Source organism: Mauremys reevesii, linkage group 8 (genome assembly GCF_016161935.1).
Source record: "Mauremys reevesii isolate NIE-2019 linkage group 8, ASM1616193v1, whole genome shotgun sequence".
NCBI lineage: Eukaryota > Metazoa > Chordata > Testudines > Geoemydidae > Mauremys > Mauremys reevesii.
The window spans coordinates 48,763,964-48,787,401 of NC_052630.1; the positions used below are offsets into that span (position 1 = coordinate 48,763,964).

The 23,438-nt window shown below is 46.1% G+C and overlaps 1 protein-coding gene across 2 annotated transcripts in view; it reads left to right on the forward strand.

The window, feature by feature from the left end:
• Positions 1-687: 687 nt before the first annotated feature.
• Positions 688-23,438, forward strand: part of RABGAP1L (RAB GTPase activating protein 1 like) — a 542,116-nt gene continuing 519,365 nt past the window's right edge. The window contains exon 1 of one of the 2 annotated variants that reach the window (XM_039484970.1): positions 688-876. The gene's annotated coding sequence lies outside the window, so the exon portion shown is untranslated. The remainder of the gene's footprint in view (positions 877-23,438) is intronic. The other variant, XM_039484969.1, reaches the window with a different exon arrangement.

Here is a 23,438-nt window from a genome sequence, read left to right on the forward strand (position 1 = left end):
TTCCATTCTATGCATCCGAAGAAGTGAGCTTTAGCTCACGAAAGCTCATGCTGAAATAAATTTGTTAGTCTCTAAGGTGCCACAAGTACTCCTGTTTTTTTTACACCAGCCTTGTTTCAAAGAACCTCATGACTTGCATGCCCATCTCACCTAATGGGGTGGGGGTTTTTTTTGGAGGAGAAGGGGAGCTGACTCAGGATTTTCTGACCTATGGGGTTGGCATTACTCCGGCCATGCTACAGAGACAGGCCGCAGCAACGCCTGTCATCGGGTAGCCACGAACGCCAACGTTTTCAATTGCCTGAAGCTAGGCACCAACATAATTAGCCACACTCAGGCAGGCAGGCAGGCAGCCAGCCCTCCCCCCCCGCGGCGCCTGTGGGCAAGGGTCTGAGCTGGCAGAGCCGCTCCTCAGGAGACTACCCCCCTTGCAAACCTCAGCCCTGGCCAGTTATTTTGGATGCCTGACCGCCACCCTGGAACGTCCGGGCCTGCAGTGACTCTCCCTAACGAGCAGCCCGCGGACCAGGGCGCGCGGCTGCCCTGAACCGCCACTGACTGACGGATTGGGCGCGCGCGGCGGGCCCCTCAGTTTGAAGGCCGTAGATCGTCGCGCGCGCGCGCCCACAAGGAGGAGGCAATAATAGTCGCCAAAGGCCGCCCTCAACCGCCCCTTGGCCTCCGGCTCTCGGTCTCTCGCGCGCGCGCCCGCTCCGCTGTCGGAATGTTGGCCGTCCTCTCGAACCTCAGCGCGCCTGCGCGACTCCCCCCTCCCCCCGCTCGCTCCCTCCCTCCCTCCTCTCGGAGCGCCGGTGGTGGAGCGAAGCCGGGACGGGCCGGGGCAGAGGGGCTGAGGCACGCAGAGTTCTGCGACTGGTGAGCGAGGGGAAGGAGAACGTCTCGAGGTCCCCGTCCCGGGCTGTGCCTGGGCTGCCCCCTGTGTGCGGACGGGAGGGGGCGGTAGCTCGCCGCTGTTGGGGGGGGAAGCTCTTCCCTTTTGGGTCCGCCGGTGCCAGTAAAGGGGTGGAGGAAAGGGGAGGGAGCTGCTTTCTTTCGGGTCCGCAGGCCTTGAGCCTCGCCCTGCCCTGGGTGGGCGTCTGGAGCCTGTGACAGGTCCCCGTGACCTCGGGTGGTTTATCCTGGCAGGGGGCGGCACCAGCTGTGACCTGCCGACATTACTGCTGCCTCGGTGTTTAACCCCCCCTCCCCCAGTGCTCTGGGAGCCGCCGGCTGCGCCTCCCCGGCCCTGAAGGGAAGAGGAGGAGACGTGAGGTGTGTTTGTTTTGGTACGGGTGTTGCTGTGTCGTCCTGCTCCGTGTCCAGGTCTTTTGTGTCCGGGGTGTGTGTGCTTCCCTGTACTCCAGTGGTCCTTGGGTTAGTGCAGCGTTGGGAGGAGGGAGGTGTTGTGAAGCTGGGGTGTAATGGTAAAGTTATTCGACTCTTGAGTTGGGAAGGGGGAGGTTAGGTGGAAGGGTTCCTCTCCTCCTCTTGTAGGAAAAATGAAGTCACTTCCTAAGCCTGCATCTGTCTGTGTGTCTGAGGAGCACAAACACTTAATTGACACACAGCAAAACCCTTCATTCCCACATGGAGATACTTTAAAAACTCCTTAAATCTTAATCCCAAATGAGGGAGACCTTCTCTGAAGGAGTGAGACTTGGCAGGTCTGCTCTACTGTATGTTTTGAAAGTGTGCCAATTACTTTAATCTTACTGTCAAGGGTTCAAGGGTGGTCTTTTTGTATTTGATTTTCTTGTATGTTAATTACATCTCATATATCACTTTTCTTAGCAAGGGATTCTGAATGTGTTTCTGTTTTGAGCTATAGAAAAGATACAAAGTACCAGCCACTTAAAAAAAATAAAAGCAACAACCAGAAAAAACCCTTCTGTTTAAAAGAAGCCGCTCTAGAAACATTTCTCATGTTTTCATTATCAAGCTTTAGCCAGCCTCATGATGATATTAATGACACGATGCCAAATCCGACTTTGGTAAAGGGCAGCCTACTCTACCTCCTTCACAAACTACCTACCTGTTAGGATTGAAAGCTACAAATTCTGTTCTCCGCAAACCCATGTTACCCCACTGAAGTGTTCACTTGTCTTAAGCAAACTCCCAAGTTCCACATGTCAATGCGCTGGCCTCATTTTGTTTAGAGGGCTGAATTTAACTTTAAATTTTGGTTCATGTGCTAAGGTGTACATTTAGGGCCACATACTACCCATGTCTACACTGAAACTTCCAATGACGTCAATGAGAGGCTCACATAAAGATCAAAGATATAGTGTGCTTTTTATTTTGCTACCAAACTTCTACTTACCATCACTATTAGTTCCTTATTTTTGCTTTCAGCATCACTGAGTGGGAAAATGTACTTGCATTTACGGTCACCTGTAGTTCTGCTCCTTGTTCCTCTCCTTCCCTATACTATTGCTTCAACTTTCCTGTCGTTATGCATCTGTCTTTCTTCCCTCTGCATTTCGTTCCCTGCAGCAATTCCCATTTCCTCTCTTTGTGCTTCACTTTCACCCTTCCCACCATTGCATCTCCTAAATTAGTGAATGTTGACGTATAAAGTGTTATCACTAGGCTTTATGTTGTTAAGATGCTAATGAGATTAAGAGGGCAGGGGAATTCTCAGTCATTGTTTCAGCCTGTCTGCAGATTCAGGAAGAGAAGAGTACATCAGCTATTCATAGTTCATGATTGAAAGGTTATCTTTGCCACTGGTAGGGCAAGAACCTTTGTTTTTACTGAAAACTCATATTTTGCAGAATTTGAATATTCTGTGTGGGCCACATAAATACACAAAGTGGAACAGATCAGCCCTTGATCTGGTGGTTTGATGTTTGTTAGACAACTTAAACATAACATCCTTATGTAATTGACATTTGGAACAGGTTAATTCCATTGACTACCCAAAAAGCATTAGTTTCGTTTCCTTTCTGGTAGTGGTATAATTCAACCTGTGCTTCACTGGCATTTGTTTAGTAACACATCACTTGTGAATCTGTCTTTAAATTTTTTTATTCCCTTTTTTGCCTGTTTAGGTCTTTATTCTTGAAATATATAGAATAATATAATATCAGGGTTGGAAGGGACCTCAGGAGGTCATCTAGTCTAAGCCCTTACACAAAGCAGGACCATGTCCCAACTAAATCATCCCAGCCAGGGCTTCATGAAGCCTGACCTTAAAAACCTCTAATGAAGGAGATTCTACCACTTCCCTAGGTAAACCATCCCAGTTCCACGCGCAGGCCCAGGTAGGCAGGCAGAGCTTAGGAGTCTCAATGCGTGGATGAGACGATGGTGGGATTTACATTCATTAGGAACTAGGGAAACTTTTGGGATGGGGGGAGCCTATACAGGAGAGATGGGCTCCACCTAAACCAAAGTGGAACCAGACTGCTGGCACTAAACATTAAAAAGGTTGTAGAGCAGTTTTTAAACTAGGAGATGGAGGAAAGCTGACCGCTGCAGAGGAGCATGTGGATCGGACACAGACTTTTCTTAGGGGAGAGTCTGATGATAGAGAATCTCCAGGTTATAGTCAGGAGCAGAGGACGGAAGAGTATAATGTAAGGGCCGGATCAGATGATAAACAGTTACATAAAAAAGAATCTGGCACATCAGAAAAGGGCAGACAAATAAACAGGGACAAGTTTTTTAAAGTGCTTGTACACAAATGCTAGAAGTCTAAATAATAAGATGGGTGAACTAGAGTGCCTTGTGATAAAGGAGGATATGGATATAATAGGCATCACAGAAACCTGGTGGACTGAGAGCAATCAATAGGACACAGTCATTCCGGGGTACAAAGTATATCGGAAGGACAGAATAGGTCATGCAGGGGGAGGAGTGGCACTATATGTGAAAGAAAATGTAAATACAAATGAAGTAAAAATCTTAAGTGAATCCACATGTTCCGTAGAATCTCTATGGATAGAAATGTCATGCTCTAATAAAAAAATATAACATTAGGGATCTATTATCAACCACCTGACCAGGACAGTAATAGTGATGATGAAATGCTAAGGGAAATTAGAGAGGCTATCAAAATTAAGAACCCAATAATAGTGGGGGATTTCAGTTATCCCCATATTGACTGGGAACATTTCACTTCAGGACGAAATGCAGAGATAAAATTTCTCTATACTTTAAATGACTGCTTCATGGAGCAGCTGGTACGGGAACCCACAAGGGGAGAGGCAACTCTAGATTTAATCCTGAGTGGAGCGCAGGAGCTGGTCCAAGAGGTAACTATAGCAGGACCGCTTGCAAATAGTGACCATAATATAATAATATTTAACATCCCTGTGGTGGGAAGAACACCTCAACAGCCCAACACTGTGGCATTTAATTTCAAAAGGGGGAACTATACAAAATGAGGGGGTTAGTTAAACAAAAGTTAAAAGGTACAGTGACTAAAGTGAAATCCCTGCAAGCTGCATGGGCGCTTTTTAAAGACACCATAATAGAGGCCCAACTTCAATGTATACCCCAAATTATGAAACACAGTAAAAGAACTAAAAAAGAGCCACCGTGGCTTAACAACCATGTAAAGGAAACAGTGAGAGATAAAAATACTTCCTTTAAAAACTGGAAGTCAAATCCTAGTGAGGCAAAGAGAAAGGAGCATGAACGCTGCCAACTTAAGTGCAAGAGTGTAATAAGAAAAGCCAAAGAGGAGTTTGAAGAACGGCTAGCCCAAAACTCCGAAGGTAATAACAAAATGTTTTTTAAGTACATCAGAAGCAGGAAACTTGCTAAACAACCAGTGGGCCCCTTGACGATGGAAATACAAAAGGAGCACTTAAAGATGATAAAGTCATTGCGGAGAAACTAAATGGATTCTTTGCTTCAGTCTTCACGGCTGAGGATGTTAGAGAGATTCCCAAACCTGAGCTGGCTTTTGTAGGTGACAAATCTGAGGAACTGTCACAGATTGAAGTATCACTAAAGGAGGTTTTGGAATTAATTGATAAACTCAACATTAACAAGTCACCGGGACCAGATGGCATTCACCCAAGAGTTCTGAAAGAACTCAAATGTGAAGTTGCGGAACTATTAACTAAGGTTTGTAACCTGTCCTTTAAATCGGCTTCGGTACCCAATGACTGGAAGTTAGCTAATGTAACGCCAATATTTAAAAAGGGCTCTAGAGGTGGTCCTGGCAATTACAGACCGGTAAGTCTAACGTTGGTACCGGGCAAATTAGTCGAAACAGTAGTTAAGAATAAAATTGTCAGACACATAGAAAAACAAACTGTTGAGCAATAGTCAACATGGTTTCTGTAAAGGGAAATCGTGTCTTGATGGGGGCTAATTTAGCTACAACGAGTCAGGAAAAAGATCTTGAAGTCATCGTGGACAGTTCTCTGAAGATGTCCACGCAGTGTGCAGAGGCGGTCAAAAAAGCAAACAGGATGTTAGGAATCATTAAAAAGGGGATAGAGAATAAGACTGAGAATATATTATTGTCCTTATATAAATCCATGGTACGCCACATCTCAAATACTGTGTACAGATGTGGTGGTCTCACCTCAAAAAAGATATACTGGCACTAGAAAAGGTTCAGAAAAGGGCAACTAAAATGATTAGGGGTTTGGAGATGGTCCCATATGAGGAAAGATTAAAGAGGCTAGGACTCTTCAGCTTGGAAAAGAGGAGACTAAGGGGGGATATGATAGAGGTATATAAAATCATGAGTGATGTTGAGAAAGTGGATAAGGAAAAGTTATTTACTTATTCCCATAATACAAGAACTAGGGGTCATCAAATGAAATTAATAGGCAGCAGGTTTAAAACAAATAAAAGGAAGTTCTTCACGCAGCGCACAGTCAACTTGTGGAACTTCTTACCTGAGGAGGTTGTGAAGGCTAGGACTATAACAGCGTTTAAAAAGAACTGGATAAATTCATGGTGGTTAAATCCATAAATGGCTATTAGCAACGTTGGGTAAGGAATGGTGTCCCTAGCCTCTGTTTGCCAGAGGATGGAGATGGATGGCAGGAGAGTGATCACTTGATCATTGCCTATTAGGTTCACTCCCTCTGGGGCACCTGGTATTGGCCACTGTCGGTAGACAGATACTGGCTAGATGGACCTTTGGTCTGACCTGGTACGGCCGTTCTTATATTCTTATGTACTTGTAAGTATTCTGCTGTGTGTGCATTTCCTGATGTATCAATTGTTTCTGTAAGGAAGACATTCTAAAACAGCTACCATTATGAAACCTTCTTCTGTTGTCACACAAGCACATACAACAGGATCATTGTAGATATAGCTCCACCCATCAAGACTCAGGTTAACAATTTTACCCTCTAGACCCTTTGCACACTGCTCAATTTCTCTTTCATACACTTTATCCAGCAAAAGGAAGATCTGCCTATTTCAGCTATTTATTTTTTTATCACAACTGCATCTAAGGAAGACAGTCCTTAAAGAAGTATGAAATAAAAAGTTTACCAACCTGAAGATCCTGCATGTTCAGAGATGTTCCTTTCATCATCTTCAAAGCAGCTTCCTCCTGAGAAGGAACACTTCTCATGATGTTGTTTCATTGAGGCAACCAGGCCTTGCATTTCTTTTCTTCACTGTTTGCATTATGCACACATGCCTGTCTTACCCACAGGTAGAGGAACTTCATTAAAATATTCCCAAACTGGGTCTCTTTTATGGCCTGCTGCCATTATAGTTTTCCCTTCTAGTGAGAGAATGGTATGGTAGATCTCAAATCAATGAAGGCTAGACTCAGAAAGACCTGAAGACTTCTGGAATATGCTGCTCAAACAGTTGAGCTTTTATTTCTGCTGCCTATCCCTCCCTTCTCACATTTATTTCCAGACTTTTCTTCTCCTTGTCCAGTTCTATTCTGTCCCCAACAATCTTCTATTCATTGAACTTTTTGAAACTTTGCACTTTTAGAGAGAGGTAATGGATTGACTCTGTGTACACAAATTTGCAGAGGGACAATAGGCTTGATGGCAGTTATTTCTCACCTCTTCTATATTTATTTATTTATTTATTTAAAACATTTTTGCTGTTGACAAGCATGTTATTTCTGTAGACACACGTCCACAGTTTGAGAACTGCAGAACTAAGCATCTCTGATGGTATGTTCTAGACTGAGCACTGAGTCCCATTGGGTAGATAGAAAGATTAACCTAAATAATCTATACAGAAGCCCCTGGAACTCCATAAGATTGGGTCCCTAATCCATGAAGTGTTAGAACTCATTTAAAAACTTAAACAATACATGGATATATTGTCTTATACTATATAATTAGAATTTATCTCATCATGGAATAGGGATGATATCTTTGAGCTATAATGTATCGTAATTAAAGCATTTTATCAAAAATATCCATCCTGACAACATATAGGGCTTGGCTACTCTTGGGAGTTACAGTGCATTAAAGGAGCCCCAGGCACACTAGTTCACTACCTGTCCACACTGGCAAGGCACGTAGAGCGCTCTGACTCCACGGGTAGAGTGCTCCTGGTACTCCACCTCGGTGAGTAGAATAATGTTTGATCCACCCTCGCTGGAGCGGCCCAGCATCAGTGTAACGAGGTGTTGCATTACTGTGCTCTGATCAGCCTCCGGAAACGACCCATAATCCCCTTAAGTCAAGTAGCCACTCTTGTCATTGTTTTGGATATACCTTTTGAAAGTTCCATTTGACAGCCGGCATGCTTATCTGCTCAGAGACAAAGCAACCATTACTGAGGAATGCTGTGTGTGTGTGTGTGGGAGAGAGAGGCTGGGGGGGGGGGGGAGAGGGAGGGCTGCTGCTGTCTGGACTTAAAATACAGAGCTCACATGCTCTGTCCCCCAAAAACCCAATCTCTCTTCCCCCACATATACACAACACACTCCCTGTCACATTCCACCCCCCCCCATTTGAAAAGCACGTTGCAGCCACTTGCATGCTGGGATAGCTACCACAATGCACTGCTCTTTGGTCGTTGCAAGAGCTGCTAATGTGGCCATGCCAGTGCGCTGTTCAGCTGTCAGTGTGGACAGACTACAGCGGTTTCCCTACTGTGCTCTACGAAGGCTGGTTTAACTCAAAGCGCTCTACATCTGCAAGTGTAGCCATGCCCATAGCTTTGAAAAATTCTCCTCTTTCAGGGTAAGTAACTTTTCTGATATGGAGTAAAATATTTCTTTACCACAGAGTTGGCAAATAAATTTGGTCCTGGGGCTGGTAAACTTTCATGCCACTTCTTTAATAGTAATTGTGTCTTGTATTGTAAAATGGATTTTGAGATACCTTGCATATGAAGGTGTGACACAACCACAAATCTCAAGGAATCAATGGGCCTGTAGATTTAGGATGTGACCTAGTTCTACCAAAATACAGTAATAGATGTTTCTGAAATAATCCATTTGGCTTGTTTTTTAGTATCTGTGCGTTAAACATTTTAATATGCACATGTACAAGCTCCTTGGATGAATTTAGTATTTTGAGTAGGGCTGTCGATTAATCTCAGTTTTAATTCCACTGTTAAGAGACTACCAATTGAAATTTATTAAATATTTTGGATGTTTTTCTACATTTTAGTATATATCTTGTATTCTGTGTTGTATCTGAATTCAAAGTGTATATTTTGATTACAAATATTTGCACTGTAAAAATGATAAACAGAAGACATAGTATTTTTCAATTCACTTCATACAAGTACCGTAGTGCAATCTTTGTCCTGAAAGTGGAACTTACAAATGTAGATTTTTTTTTTGTTTTGTTACATAGCTGTACTCAAAAACAAAACAGTGTAAAACTTCAGAGGCTACAAGTCCACTGTCCTACTTCTTGTTCAGCCAATCGCTCAGACAAACAAGTTTGTTTACATTTACAGGAGGTAATGCTGCCTGCTTCTTACTTATAATGTCACCAGAAAGTGAGAACAGGCATTTGCATGGCACTTTCGTAGCCAGCATTGCAAGGTATTTATGTGCCAGATATGCTAAACATTCGTATGCCCCTTCATACTTCAGCCACCATTCCAAAGGACATGCTTCCATGGTGTTAATGCTCGTTAAAAAAAAAAGCGTTAATTAAATTTGTAACTGAACTCCTTGGGGGAGAATTGTATGTCCCCTGCTTTGTTTTACCCGGTTTTTCCCATATATTTCATGTTATGGAAGTCTCGGATGATGAATCAGCACGTTGTTTGTTTTAAGAACACTTTCACTCAGATTTGACACAATGCAAAGAAGATACCAATGTGAGATTTGTAAAGATCACTACAGCACTGGACCCAAGATTTAAGAATCTGAAGTGCCTTCCCAAATCTGAGAGGGACGAGGTAGAGGGCGTGTTTTCTGAAGTGTTAAAAGAGAAACGCTCCGATGCGGAAACTACAGAACCCGAACCACCAAAAAAAAAAATCAACCTTCTGCTGATAGCATTTGACTCAGATAATGAAAATGAACATGGGTTGTCCCACACTGCTTTGGATTGTTATCGAGCATGGACACATGGTCCCCTGGAATGGTGGATGAAGCATGCGCATCTGGCACGTAAATATTTTGTGACGCCAGCAACAACAGTGCCATGAAAATGCCTGTTCTCACTTTCAGGTGACATTGTAAACAAGAAGCGGGCAGCATTATCGCCTATAAATGTAAACAAACTTGTTTGAGCAATTGGCTGAACAAGAATTAGGACTTAGTGGACTTACAAGCTCTAAAATTTTACATTGTTTTGTTTTTGAGTGCAGTATTTTTGTACATAACTGTATATTTGTAAGTTCAACTTTCATGATAGAGATTACATTACAGTACTTGTATTAGGTGAATTGAAAAATACTATTTCTGTTGTCTTTTTACAGTGCAAATACTTGTGATCAAAAATAAATATAAATACACTTTGTATTCTGTGTTGTAATTTAAATCAATATATTTGAAAATGTAGAAAACATCCAAAAATATGTAAATAAATGCTATTCTATTGTTTAACAGTGTGATTAATCACACATTTAATTTTTTTAGTCACTTGACAGCCCCACTTTTGAGTCATGTTAACACAGATTTCACATTTGTGGGGAAACTCATATTTATCATCTTAAATGGATAGTCCAGGCAAAATTCCAGGAAACCTGTTTTCTCTAGGATAAATAAATATCGTCTCTGTAAATATAATGGAAGTTACATGTATATAGAGTAGATCAGGCCTGCACAACATACGGCCTGCGGGCTGCATGCGGCCCGCTGTTTGCCCCCTCCCCGGACCCCTGCCCCAACTGCCCCCCAGGACTCCCACCCCCTATCTAAATGCCGCTGCTCCTTGTCCCCCGATTGCCCCCTCCCAAGACCTCTGCCCCTTGGGACCTCAGCCCCTATCGAAGCCTCCCTTTTCCTTGTCCCCAACTGCCCCCTCCTGAGACCCCCCCAACTTTCCCCCAGGACCCCACCCCCTACCCGTCCCCTGATTAAACCCCTGGGACTCCCATGCCTATCCTACTACTGCCTGTCCCCTGACTGCCCCCCTGAACCTCTGCCCCATCCAACCACCCCTGCTCCCTGTCCCTTGACTGCCCCCTGGAACTCCCTACCCCTTCTCCAACCCCCAGCCCCCTTACCATGCCACTCAGACCAGTGTGTCTGGCTCCATGCAGCTCCAGACACATTGCTGCCATGCTCAGGCCGCCCCCCCCAGCATCTACCTTCCAGATTTGAACACCTCAAAATTCAGGAGTGCTCAAGCTCAGTTTGGGCAGCTGTTACTTCATTTCTCCTAAATCAAATATACTGATCCACTGTAACTTGCTGTAGAAAAAGCAGGATAAAATCGAGCAAGAAATGCTTATTAGCACTGGAATTGCTATTTTCAACAGCCATTGCCTTTTTGTTTGTTTAAAAGGAAGACAGTGATATTGCATTGGCAAATTCCCCATAGAAAGAAAGAGTGGAACAAAAGAATAATAAAGGCACCTCAACTTTTCCTCATTTATAGAGGACAGTCTTATAATATGCATCCAGATATCCTCCAATCACACAAGCTGAAAATTGTTCCACTTTACTGCAGCTCTGTAACCATATGGGAACCAATCCTGTCTGTGTTTTGTGCACATCCAAAATTCCTGCTGAATGACCTGCCCTGGGAGCGTTACCAGTGACCCAGGGCTGGGGAGGTAGGAGGTGTGTGTGTGGGGGGGGGCACTGGTGGGGGGGAGCCCAGGGCTGGGGCAGCAGCAGGGTTGGGGGAGGGCACTGGTGGGGAGGAAAGGGGGAAGCCCAGCGCTGGGGCGGCAGGGGGTGTGGGTCAGTGTGGGGAGAGCCCAGGATTGGGGCAGCAGGGGGCTATAGGGGGGAGCCCAGGGCTGGGACTGGGGGCAGCCAAATTTTTTTTTGCTTGGGGCCCAGCCGCCGGAGCCCCGAGCCCTTTAATTTGACCCTGAGGGCTCCCAGCCACCTCTTCAGCTGGGAGCCCCGGGTTGATTTAAAATAAAGTATCACCTCCCCACCCCCAACCTTCCTTTTTGGCCCACAGCTGTTTTGGTGGGGTGGCGCTGGGGAAGGAGGGTTTGTTTCTGCAGGGCTGGACGGCCCTGGGGCGGGGTGTTTCTGTGGGGCCGGGAGGTTTTGGCCCTTGGCTGTTTTCTTTGGAGGAATGTGGCCCTCGCCGCTTTACGAGTTGTGCAGGCTTGGAGTAGATAAATGAACTGGTTTGTATTCTTAATTGGATGTATGCAGTACCCAACAAAACACATTGTCAAAGTAAAATTTTCAGCTGCTGTTCTTTGTTACCAGTGAGTGCTGCTGTTTGAAAATAGTGTATACAGTGAACTCTCTTGGAAAGTAGTAAAATCTGAAGAGGAGCGCTACACTTGTGTGTGGGCAACTATACTTAAGGTAAAACAAGTTAACTTTTACCAAATCTGAAAACAACATTAACAAGTTGCTCTTTTGGGAAAGTTAGGCCCTCTGGCAGAAATCTAGCTTTATATGAGCCAGCCAACCAAACCTTCCAGGAGGAAGTCCAGTTTTAAAGTTTTTGTTTTGGGGAGATGAAAAACAAAATAGATAAATTATACAAAAGTTAACCTTCACCCAGGTGGTTGTACTCCAAGCAGGAACTGAAACTGCTTTACTTATCATACCTGAGTCAGAAATAAGTTCTAACCTTCCCCTCTTGCCCGTGATGATTTCACACTTCCACGAGGTAATTGGTTTTCACCTTTGCTCAGCCACATTCCTGCATATTTGGGTCACCTTCCAATTAGGACCTATTTACCTAATTGACTCTGTCATATTTTCACCTGGCGGGGTCTATTTGCATTCCAGGCCATTAAGACCAAAAGTGAATAGAGCTTTCAATTTTATATGGATAGGCATTTGACCCCTCCAGGGCTACAATCCATCAGGGAATCTATTTTCCAGTGATTCCATTCTCTTTGATTTAACTCAAATCATAAAGAACAATTTGAATTCATTACAGATCCACTGTATTAGACAATATAGACTCCTTTAGGCTTATTCAAACTAGTTTTTTGTAGGAAATTTCCCACCATTTGCTACAACCAGTGCAGCTCTGTTGGGGGCAACAGTGGTGGATGTGCTAGTGTCAGAGGCAGGTGTCTTGATTATTGTGTCATCTAGACCTGCTCTAAGCAGAGGGTTGATTGATGCAATAGTGAAAATGCCTGTGCCCTGTGTACACTAGTGTATGACTTTTTGATTTGAGTGTGAATGGGGGTCAACTTTCTGGATTTGCTGAGGTGACAGATTTCAGTTTTAAAATCTAGCAAACAACATTTGCCATCTTTATAAATGTTAGTCAATATTGGAATGGCATTTAATTGGGTTTAACTCCTTATTGAGTCCAAGGAGTCTTAGCTTATTAACATTAGAACTAGATTCTTTCCAAGTCTACTTTTACCTGCCTGGGACAGTATTCCTCAGATCAGAATACTTGGTTATTCTTAACTAATCAACAGTTAATTCATCAGAACCACATAAGCAACCAATCACAATCCATAGATCAAGTGTAGATACAACAAATGTTCTAGGCACACATGGAATACAATATCAAATTCAGTTTTGTAAGCAATTAGTATAGACCAGTGTTGGGGCCCAGCAGCTCTACCAGAGAACACCACAAACTAACTAAGATCTCTTATTATACTTATATATCAGTTACCAGACCGTTAGTACCCCTAATTCATTTACATGTTTCCAGTAGTTCTCCAAGAAATAAGGATGTCCTTGTCTTAAAGCACTTTTAGGAATATTGTCCTTCTATTTCAGTTCAGTATGGGCGGGGGAGGGGGGGTAGTAATTGAAAATATCAAGCAATTGCTTAAAGGTATTGTTTGAGGTTCTCTCAGGCTGATTTGCTTGGACTTACAAAGGAGAACATGCATATACTATTACTTAGTTAAAATTCAAAGTATATGAGGTTACTTGATGTCTTGCTAGAAAGAGGGTAGACTAGCAGTACCTAAACATTTTTCCTTGTATGACCCCATTTTCAGATGTATAGTTTCTCACAACCCCAGATAGCATAAATGGCACCCTCTCTGCAGTGTGACTGTACCTGCAAGGTCATGCTGCATGGAGGATGCCATTTTGCTTTCTAAAATGGTATCCTCCATACAGTGTGCCCTTGCACTTACATGGTGTTTGCGAGGTCACGCTGCATGGAGGGCACTGTTGTTTAGAGAAAAATAACATCCTCCATGTGGCGTGGCCTCATGTGTGAGGTCATGCTGTGCAGAGGATACCATTTTGCAAAATCAGGGAATTGAGAGCTTCATTAGTGGGAGATAGGTGTCAGTTACCTCCTGCCTGAAGGGAACACCTCAAAGGAATGTCATCTTCTGAGCATAATTTTGAGTATGGATACAGAACTCCTTAAATGTTATCCATACATATCTTTTGCAGTTATTATGACAAATGGGCTACTGACTTTTGGTTGAGATCTCAGATGGCAGCTTTTGGTGAACTCTGATACAGATACCTGACCCAGGGGTTCCCTGTTGTGCACCCCTCGTTGTCTGCCATTTGGCATCAAGAGCTCCCAGGATCACAGCATGGTGGCTCAGATTTAGGGAGGCTGAGCCCCCTCTAGTCTTACTACCCACTGCCTTTGCTCCTTAGACCTCTCCCAAGGCAACTGATCAGCAGGTGATTAGGGGAAGAGTGTGGCCTTGGGAGGGGGAGGTCCCTCCAGACTTAAGGTCTGTTAGAATTATTATTAATAATTAAAATTAATAATAGTGATATGGGAAACTACCAAATACTAATTTAACGATGAATTTCTTTATTAAATCCAAAGGCCAAATTTATATATTGCTCTAAAAATGTCTAAAAAGCCTAAATCATATGCAATTTACTACATCCAAACATTACAAAAAATATTTATAAGCATATGATCAAGATTCTTATAAGTGGGCTAACCCAGAGGTGCTTAGACCCATATTGGTTGGTTCCAATGTGGTCAGGCAGGTATTAGCAATGAACGCTTTAAGAGTTGACCGGTTTTTTTACCCTTTAATAAACTAGTGATGTCATTGCCAATTACTGACTTTAGCTAAAAACCAATCTGAGACAGTTCCATCTTATTTTGTCTTAATCCAGATAAAATGTAAAACCTACTTTCTTCCCATGGCCTTTCTTCCCCCCCAACAGTTTTTCTGTTACACCTGGGTTCACATAGACTTTAACACTGGTATGTGGGGTGGGAAGGACCATGTTGCCTTATTTGAAAACAGATTCTCTTTGTTTTATTTAAAACCATCTGCATCTTCCTCATTGGGCCAGAGGCCTTCTTTTTAGAAACTTCCTTTAATCTCATTAGTTATTCTTTGAACCATGCATCCTCCTTACTTCATTCCTTCTGGCCTTATAACTCATTATTTTCAAGGCCTTCCTTCTGCTTCCTAATTAGGGCCTTTCTTTACAACACATTTTTCTTAACCAAATTTAAGATAACTCTAATTCTTTAATTTCATATTTATCCTACACGGTCCTCATTGCCTTGACGGCATACCAATAAATCTCCATCAAGGCACTGTACTTTATCCAATATCGAGCTTGGTACCAATCCCGGTACCCAACAAACAGAGGATGCATTTTGTCCAGTGCCTGACCCTTCCAGTACAGAGACAGCGGAAAAGACAGCTCCACTCTGTTCCCTGCTCTGATTCCAGCCACAGCTCCGCTCTGCCCCCAGCCTAGCTTTGCCCTCTTTCCCTCTCCACCCCATCCCCAGTTCTGTTCCCAGCTCTGCCTTCAGCCTAAACTCTGCTGAGGAAGCCTTGGCTGTGCAGTAATAAAAGGGGAGGATGAACAGATTCTATTACCGGTAAGGGGGGGCGGCGGCAGCGACAAGTTTGGGCACCACTCCTATAGTCTTTCAAAGGAGACCTTAAACTGAGGTTAGGTTTGCTTAGTGTAGAGAGCAAAGATCCTATGGAGTTTTTGTGAGAGTAGATCCTTCTCTAATTCCTTGCCCAAATTATCACCTCTGCTGACTATGTAGTGTGATTATTTGCCCAGCAACTGTTCTCTCTCTTCAGAGGTGGATGCATTTCAGTGGTGGTTGCAGTGACTCCTGTTCATAAAGCATTTCAAGAAGAACAGAGCTGTGCTATTGTAAAATATTACTATTCTATTCTCAGACAAGTTTCTCACATGGTCTCATGTTGTTAGAAATAGCCTGCAGAGATGGTAGCTGGTGGGAACACGCAATATACTTAACTGTGAGCTTGTTTCAGTGGCTAAATTAACACATCACCATTGTTCGCACTATTTTCTGGAGTAGTAGTAGTAGTTGCTTTCCACTCTGGAATACAATCCATCACTCTAAACCAGGGGTCGGCAACCTATGGCACGCGTGCCAAAGAGGACACGCAAGCTGATTTTTAATGGCACGCTGCTGCCTGCTGGAAAAAATCCTGCCCAGCCCAGCCTGGCCCACTCTTCTCTGCCCTCCGCTCTCCCCCTCTGTGGGGGCAAGGGGCAGAAGCTTGGTCCTGTCGGCTCCCCTACCTCTTTCTGTAGTGTGCTGGGTTCTTGCCCCTCCTCCGCCTCTCCATCCCTCCTTCCCTGCTGGCCGATCAGCTGATGGCCCTTGCGAGGGAGCAGGTCGGGAAGGAGCAGAGTCAGCGTGCTTGCTGTTCCCGGAGGAGGCAGAGAAGAAGCGGGGGCAGGGCCTTGGGGAAGGAGGGTGGTGGAATAGGGGCATATCCCCTCTAGCCCCCTGCCCTGACCCAACCCACCCTCACATCCCCCCCAGCCCTCTGCCCTGACCCCACACCCAGCCCTGAGCCCTGCACACACACCCCAGGCCCATGCCCTGTGCCCCGCACACACCCCTGCCCTGAGCCCTGTACCCCCCTCATACACACTCAGCCCTCTGCTTGACTCCTTCACCCCTCCCCACCACGACCTGAGCCCTGACTGGCACCCCCCCACATACCCAGCCCCCTCCGCCTGACACCGAATCCCCTCACATGCCCCCAGCCCTCTGCTCTGACTCTTGCACCCCCACATCCTGAGTCTTGCACCCTCCAGATTCCCACCCTCATCCTGAGCACCAAACGGGAGCTCCTGCACCCCCCTCCACATTCCCACCTGCACCCCTTGCACCAAATGGGAGCTGCCCAGGTAAGTGCCTCACACCCAAACCTCCTGCCCCAACCCCGAGCCCCTTCCCTCATTCTAGCTCCTGGCCAGACCCTTCACTCCCAGCCCTGTGCTCAGTGCACTCCAACTTTCAGCTCAGTGCAGAGAGAGGAAGAGAATGGGCCAGAACCAGGGAGAAGGTAGGTGCCCACTATATGTGGGCAGGGCCGAGACCCCAAACTGGCAGTGGGCTGAGCGGGTCCGGCAGCCGGGATCCTGGCTGGCAGGAGCCGGTGGATGGAACCGCTGAGCAGCAGTGGGCTGAGCCACTCAGCCCAGTGCCAGTCTGGGGTCCTGGCCGCAGGCCCCACTCAGCCCGCTGCCGGCCTAGGTGAACAGAACCCCAGACGAGCAGCGGCTGAGTGGGCTGGCAACGTAAGATCAACATTTTAATTTAATTTTAAATGAAGCTTCTAAAACATTTTGAAAACCTTGTTTATTTTACAATACAAACACTAGTTTAGTTTTATAATATATAGACTTAGAGAGGCCTTCTAAAAACATTAAAATGTATTACCGGCACGCAAAACCTTAAAGTGAATAAATGAAGACTCAGCACACCACTTCTGAAAGGTTGCTGACCCCTGCTCTAAACTGTGTAGCCATAACATTACACCAGGATTGAGCTTGACCAAGAACTTGAAAACAGCAAGTACTAGGAAACAGTAATGTGGTGGGTTTTTTTGTTTGCCTAGCAGAACTTGACTCAAGTAGAATCATCTGTTCTGTCTTCAGCACTATCTCATACTTTCCAAAGTCAAAAATGAACTGTTGGATAGCCACAGTTTTCCCTAAATTATTTAACTTTTTAATGAGTTTGCTTAGTTAGTGACAAGGAAGCAGCTTGAAAGAATATTGCAGAACTACTTTAATTTGTAGCACTTGCACTGCGGTACCCTTGACTCAGAATTGCTTACTCAACAAAAACTGTATCTCAGGAGACTGAATAGCATACATACATAGTAAATACTTTCAGTATTACTTTTCTAATACTTAACGTGCAAATATAATATTCATTTTCTTCCTTGTGCTTTTATTAGCATTAAGATCTGCATAATTAGTCATAACTGCCTGGAGATGAGGACAGTTCTGCTGCTAGTCCTTATCATACACTGGTTTAGCAAAATATGTGTGACGGGTTGGATTATAGAAACCCTCTTGGGAGATGCCAACTGATGTGCCAAGACTACTTCTGCCCCTGCTTTCCCTGCCAGCTCGGGACCCCAGCACCCTGTCTTGCTGAACCAGACACGCCTGTCTGCTCCAACACAGATCCAGGGTGTGAATTACTTGCCCCAAAGCTGCAGGTTTACCTGAAAGCAGCTAACAGAAGTGTTCTTGTCTTTAACACTCAGATGCCCAACTCCCAATGGGGTCTAAACACAAATAAATTTGTTTTGCCCTGTAGAAAGCTTATACAGGGTAAACTCATAAATTGTTTGCCCTCTATAATGCTGATAGAGAGATATGCACAGCTGTTTGCCCCCCCCCCCCAGGTATTAACACATACTCTGGGTTAATTAATAAGTAAAAAGTGATTTCATTAAATACAGAAAGTAGGATTTAAGTGGTTTCAAGTAGTAACAGACAGAACAAAGGGAATTACCAAGTAAAATAAAATAGAACACGCAAGTCCTATGTCTAAGAAACTTAATACAAATAACACCTCACCAGTCCAGTAAGCTTCCTTTTACAGACTAGTCTCCTGCTAGTCTGGGTCCAGCAATCACTCACCCCCCTGTAGTTACTGTCCTTTGTTCCAGTTACTTTCAGGTATCTTTGGGGGTGAAGAGGCTCTCTCTTTAGCCAGCTGAAGATAAAATGGAAAGGGTCTCCTGGCATTTAAATAGACTTTCTCTTGTGGGTGGAGACCCCCTCCTCTCTCCTATACAAAATCCAGCTCCAAGATGGAGTTTTGGAATCACATGGGCAAGTCAGATGTCCATGCATGACTCAGAACTACAGGTAGCAGACATGGTTCATATGCTACCTTGAGTGTCCTCAAGTAGACTCCTTATGTAGATTGGAGCATTCCAAGATCCATTGTTCCTCAAGTGCTTCTTGATTGGGCACTTAACTTTGCAAATTTCTTTCTAAAGAAGCTGACCAAATGCCTTACAAAGCTTCCTTAGGCCTGGGCTACACTAGCAGGGAGGTTCGAACTAAGGATATGGCTACACTTACGGTGTGCAGCGCTGGTAGTTTGCAGCGCTGGTCGTCCAGCTGTGCAGGGCCAGCGCTGGTGTGTGGCCACACTCACAGCTACCAGCGCTGGTGTGTGGCCACATTTGCAGTATTTGCAGCGCTGTTGGGAGTGATGCATTATGGGCAGCTATCCCAGCGTTCAAGTGCCCACAATGTGCTTTTCAAAAGAGGGGGGTGGAGTGGGGTCTAGTGTGACAGGGAGCGGGGGGAAAGAGAGAGGGGATTTTTGGAGCCAACACTGTGTGTTTAGCTTCCTGCATTGAAAAATCAGAACATGTTTCTGACCCCTTAGGGTATGGCTACACTTATAAGTTGCAGCGCTGGGAGTTACAGCGCTGGTCATGCAGCTGTGTAGGGGCCAGCGCTGGAGTGTGGCCACACTGACAGCTACCAGCGCTGCAGTGTGGCCACACTTGCAGCACTTTCCAGTGCTGTATTGAGAGGTGCATTGTGGGCAGCTATCCCACAGAACACCTCGTCCCGTTTTGGCGCCGTTTTGGCGCTGAGTATTGTGGGAAGGGGAAGGAAGTGTGTGGGTCATTCTGCTTCCTGTTCCAACGCCCCGTGGTGCATCGCTTCACATCCCAGCATTCTGTCTTTCCGGCAACGTTTGGCGCCATTGTGAGTGTCTTTCTGTTTTACTCTGTGGGAAATGGAGCCCGAGCTGCTGAGGACTGTGCTGATGAGTGTCGCCAGCACAACACGTTTGGCAGTCGAGCTATTCCTTCAGCTCCAAAGTGACAGCGAGGAGTCTGACGATGATATCGATATCGATTCTCCTGCCACGTGTGACACCAAAGTGCTTGTGGCATTCACAGAAATGCTCAGCACCGTTGAACGCCGCTTTGGGCTCGGAAACAAGCACTGAGTGGTGGGATCACATCGTCATGGAAGTCTGGGATGACGAGCAGTGGCTGCAGAACTTTCGTATGAGAAAAGCCACTTTCATGGGACTGTGTGCTGAGCTCGCCTCACTCTGCGCGCAAGGACACAAGATTGAGAGCTGCCCTGACAGTGGAAAAGCGGGTGGCTCTTGCAATCTGGAAGCTGGCAAATCCAGACAGCTACCGGTCGGTCGGGAACCAGTTTGGAGTGGGAAAGTCGACCGTTGGAATTGTTTTGATGCAAGTTTGCAAGGCAATTAATCGCATCCTGCTAAGAAAGACCGTGACTCTGGGGAGCGTGCAGGACATGGTGGAGGGCTTTGCACAAATGGGTTTCCTAACTGTGGAGGGGCAATAGATGGGACGATATTCCTATTCTGGCCCCACCTGGCATCAGAGCACGTTAATCGAAAGGGGTATTTCTCTATGGTTCTCCAGGCGCTTGTGGATCACCGCGGGCGTTTCATTGACATTTACACAGGCTGGCCTGGAAAGGTGCATGATGCACGCATCTTTCGGAACAGTGGCCTGTTCAGGAAGATGCAGGCAGGGACTTTTTCCCAGACAGGAAGATCACAGTAGGGGACGTCGAAATGCCCATTGTGATCCTTGGAGACCCCACACCTGTTACTGCCTTGGCTCATGAAACCCTATACAGGGAAGCTTGACAGGAGCAAGGACCGGTTCAACTACAGGCTGAGGCGGTGCCAAATGACTGTGGAGTGTGCTTTTGGCCGTTTAAAGGCACGCTGGCGTTGCTTGTATGGGAAGCTAGACTTGGGGGAAAGCAGCATCCCCGCGGTTATATCCGCTTGCTGTACCCTCCATAATATTTGTGAAGGGAAGGGTGAAACATTCAGTGAGGCATGGACCACCGAGGTTCAAGTCCTGGAGGCTGAATATGCACAGCCAGAGAGCAGGGCTAATAGAGAGGCCCAGCACAGGGCTTCAAGGATTAGGGATGCCTTGAGGGAAGAATTTGAGGCTGAAAGCCAACAGTAATGTTTGCTGACTTGCATGGGAGTGAATTGCACTGTTTACACTGTTATTCTATTATCCCTAAAATGATTTGCAGTGCCTCTTTCTTTACTGGGCTAAGGTATCTTTCACTATCTGCTATAATAAAGACTGTTTTCAAAGCCAAGAATTGTTTTATTGTAAAGAAAAAAAATTCCTTGACAGACAGACAGACACACAACATTTCATGAACACAAGAGGGAAGGGGTGTGGGTTGGTGAACTGTACAGTCACAAGTTTGCATATGTCCTGTCTGGAGTGCTGTTTAACGATTCCTGCACTTCAGGGTGCATATACTGCATGGTTGTGGGGGTTGAGTGCAGAGGGTAAGGGTGGTAGGTATCAGGGCTGGTTGGTGAAAGAACAGGTGTTGGAGGCAGCTGGTGGTGGTAAGAAACTGAATGCTGGGGAAAGGCGGTTTGAGCTGACATTGGGGCACAAGGAAAAAAGCTTTGGGACGGGGGGGGCTGTGGGGCAGCACGAGACTGCTCTGCCTGCATGGCTAAGATTGCCTTGAGACAGTCCGCTTGGCTCGACAGGATCTCTAGCAGCTGGTTTGTGCTTTTCTTCTTTGCCACAGCGTTTCTACGCCAATGTCTCTGGCGGATCATGCTTTCCTTCTCTCGCCACTCCTTCAGTTCCTTTCTCTCTGCAGCAGAGTGCTGAAGAACAGTCTTCAGCATCTCCTCTTTGCTCTTTCAGGTATTTCTTCTCAAATTTTGTAGCCTCTGTGCTGTGGAACATCTGCCCACTCCAGGAGTCAAGGTCACTGTAGAAATGAAACATTTAACAGGGGCAGCATTGTATCCACTATCTCCAGACATGAATTGTTACACTGAGGGAGTTTGCACTTTAACATTCTTTTCCCACACGCATAACACGACAGAAGCCACGAAATGGTGAGTGAGGGGTGCTTATAGAAGGAGAAGTGGGGCTTGATTGATAGAGGGGGGCTGGTTGCTTCGGGTAATCTGGAGTGATAGAGGGGTTGAGTGAAGATGCAGCTGCAGGGGTGATCTTCACTATCTACCTATCTCTTCACTAAAGAGTCTCCCAACATTTTTCACAGGAGTTAATCCTGCAAGATATCTCCCTGCTGCGAGTCACTAGGGGACAGCGGGAGGCTCTTTTACAGCAATGTGGATTCCGCCCGGGACCCTACGCGCTTCCTGTGTTCAGAAATGATCCCCACTCGCGGAACAGTGGCGCGGACGCTGGCCAGCGTGACTGGGACAAGAAACACAGTGGCTCTCCCTATAAACCTGCGCAGGCATATTGCCCACGCTCTGGCTGAAACTTTTGCTGAGATAACTGAAGCAGATTACCGCGACGTGATAGACCACATCAACGGGCTATTCCACATCTAGAGGCTGGCATGCATGCAGCCATAACCCCCCTTCCTCTCCAGAAACATTTCCACCCAGAAAATAAAAGCCGCTACCGTTAACCCGCCTCCTCTGCTTGTCGTTCTGCAACTGCTGGCTGCTGCGATTGGGTACTTTCCTCCTGGCTTGAGAAGAGATCCTGGCTGCATGCCCACTCTGGGGTGTCTTCCCCCATCCCAGTAGCTTCACTCGTGGTTTCCCCGCCTCCTCCTCCTCCGCCGCCGCCTCCGCCTCCTCCTCCTGTCCCCAGCCTGCTCAGAAGTGTCCATCGTTATCCTGGGATTGGCAGTGGGGTCACCCCCAAGTATCTCGCCCATCTCCTGTAAAACGGCAGGTCGTGGGGCAGATCCGGATCGGCGATTACACTCGCGGGCTTTGTAATAGGCACTCCGCAGCTCCTTAACTTTCACTCTGCATTGCAGTGCGTCCCGATCATGGCCCCTATCCAGCAAGGACCTTGATATCTGCTCAAAGATATCGTAATTCCTACGGCCGGAGCGCAGCTGTGCCTGCACTGATTCCTCCCCCCAAGCACTGATGAGGTCCAACAGCTCGCCATTGCTCCATGCTGGGGCTCGTTTGCCACGTGGAGGCATGGTCACCTGGAAAGATTAACTGATTGCACTCCACACCTGGCTGCAGCAAACAGGAAGGAGATTTTTAAAATTCCTGGGGCATTTAAAGGGCTGGTCACCTGAGGCAAGAGCAGTAGAGTGCAAACTGATGAGCAGAGTGGCTGAACAGGAATTCTGGGATAGCTCCTTATTCCCTGGAGGACAGGTAAAGCGCTGGTGAGTGTCCACACCTGCTGAGCAGCGCTGGATCCACCAGCGCTGCACTCCTTATACCCCTGCCGGGATGGGTTTTCAGCCAGCGCTGCAACCAGGGAGTTGCAGCGCTGGTTGTGCCCTGCAAGTGTGGACGGGGTGTAATTGCAGTGCTGGAAAGCCTCCACCAGCGCTGCAACTTGTAAGTGTAGCCAAGCCCTTAGTCTTAACTCTTAATTGCAAACAGCCTGCCTCCAACACGGACTCCCCGCTGTTTCACTCACTCCCTGTGGTGTACTGTGACAGGGAGCGGGGAAGAGAGAGATTGGACAAATCACAAAATGTTTGCGAACCCTGCATCCAACGCTGTTTCCCCTGCCTCTCATTTGATCGTTCACAGCCAGGTACAGATAGCTCCTGTTTGCTGTGATCAGTGTTTGTTTTTTTAGATAAGCAGTTCAACGGAGCTCCGATCGGCTCCGTTCTGTTTCATTCACTCTCCCTGCCTGCCTCTCATTTGATTGTTTACAGCCAGGTACAG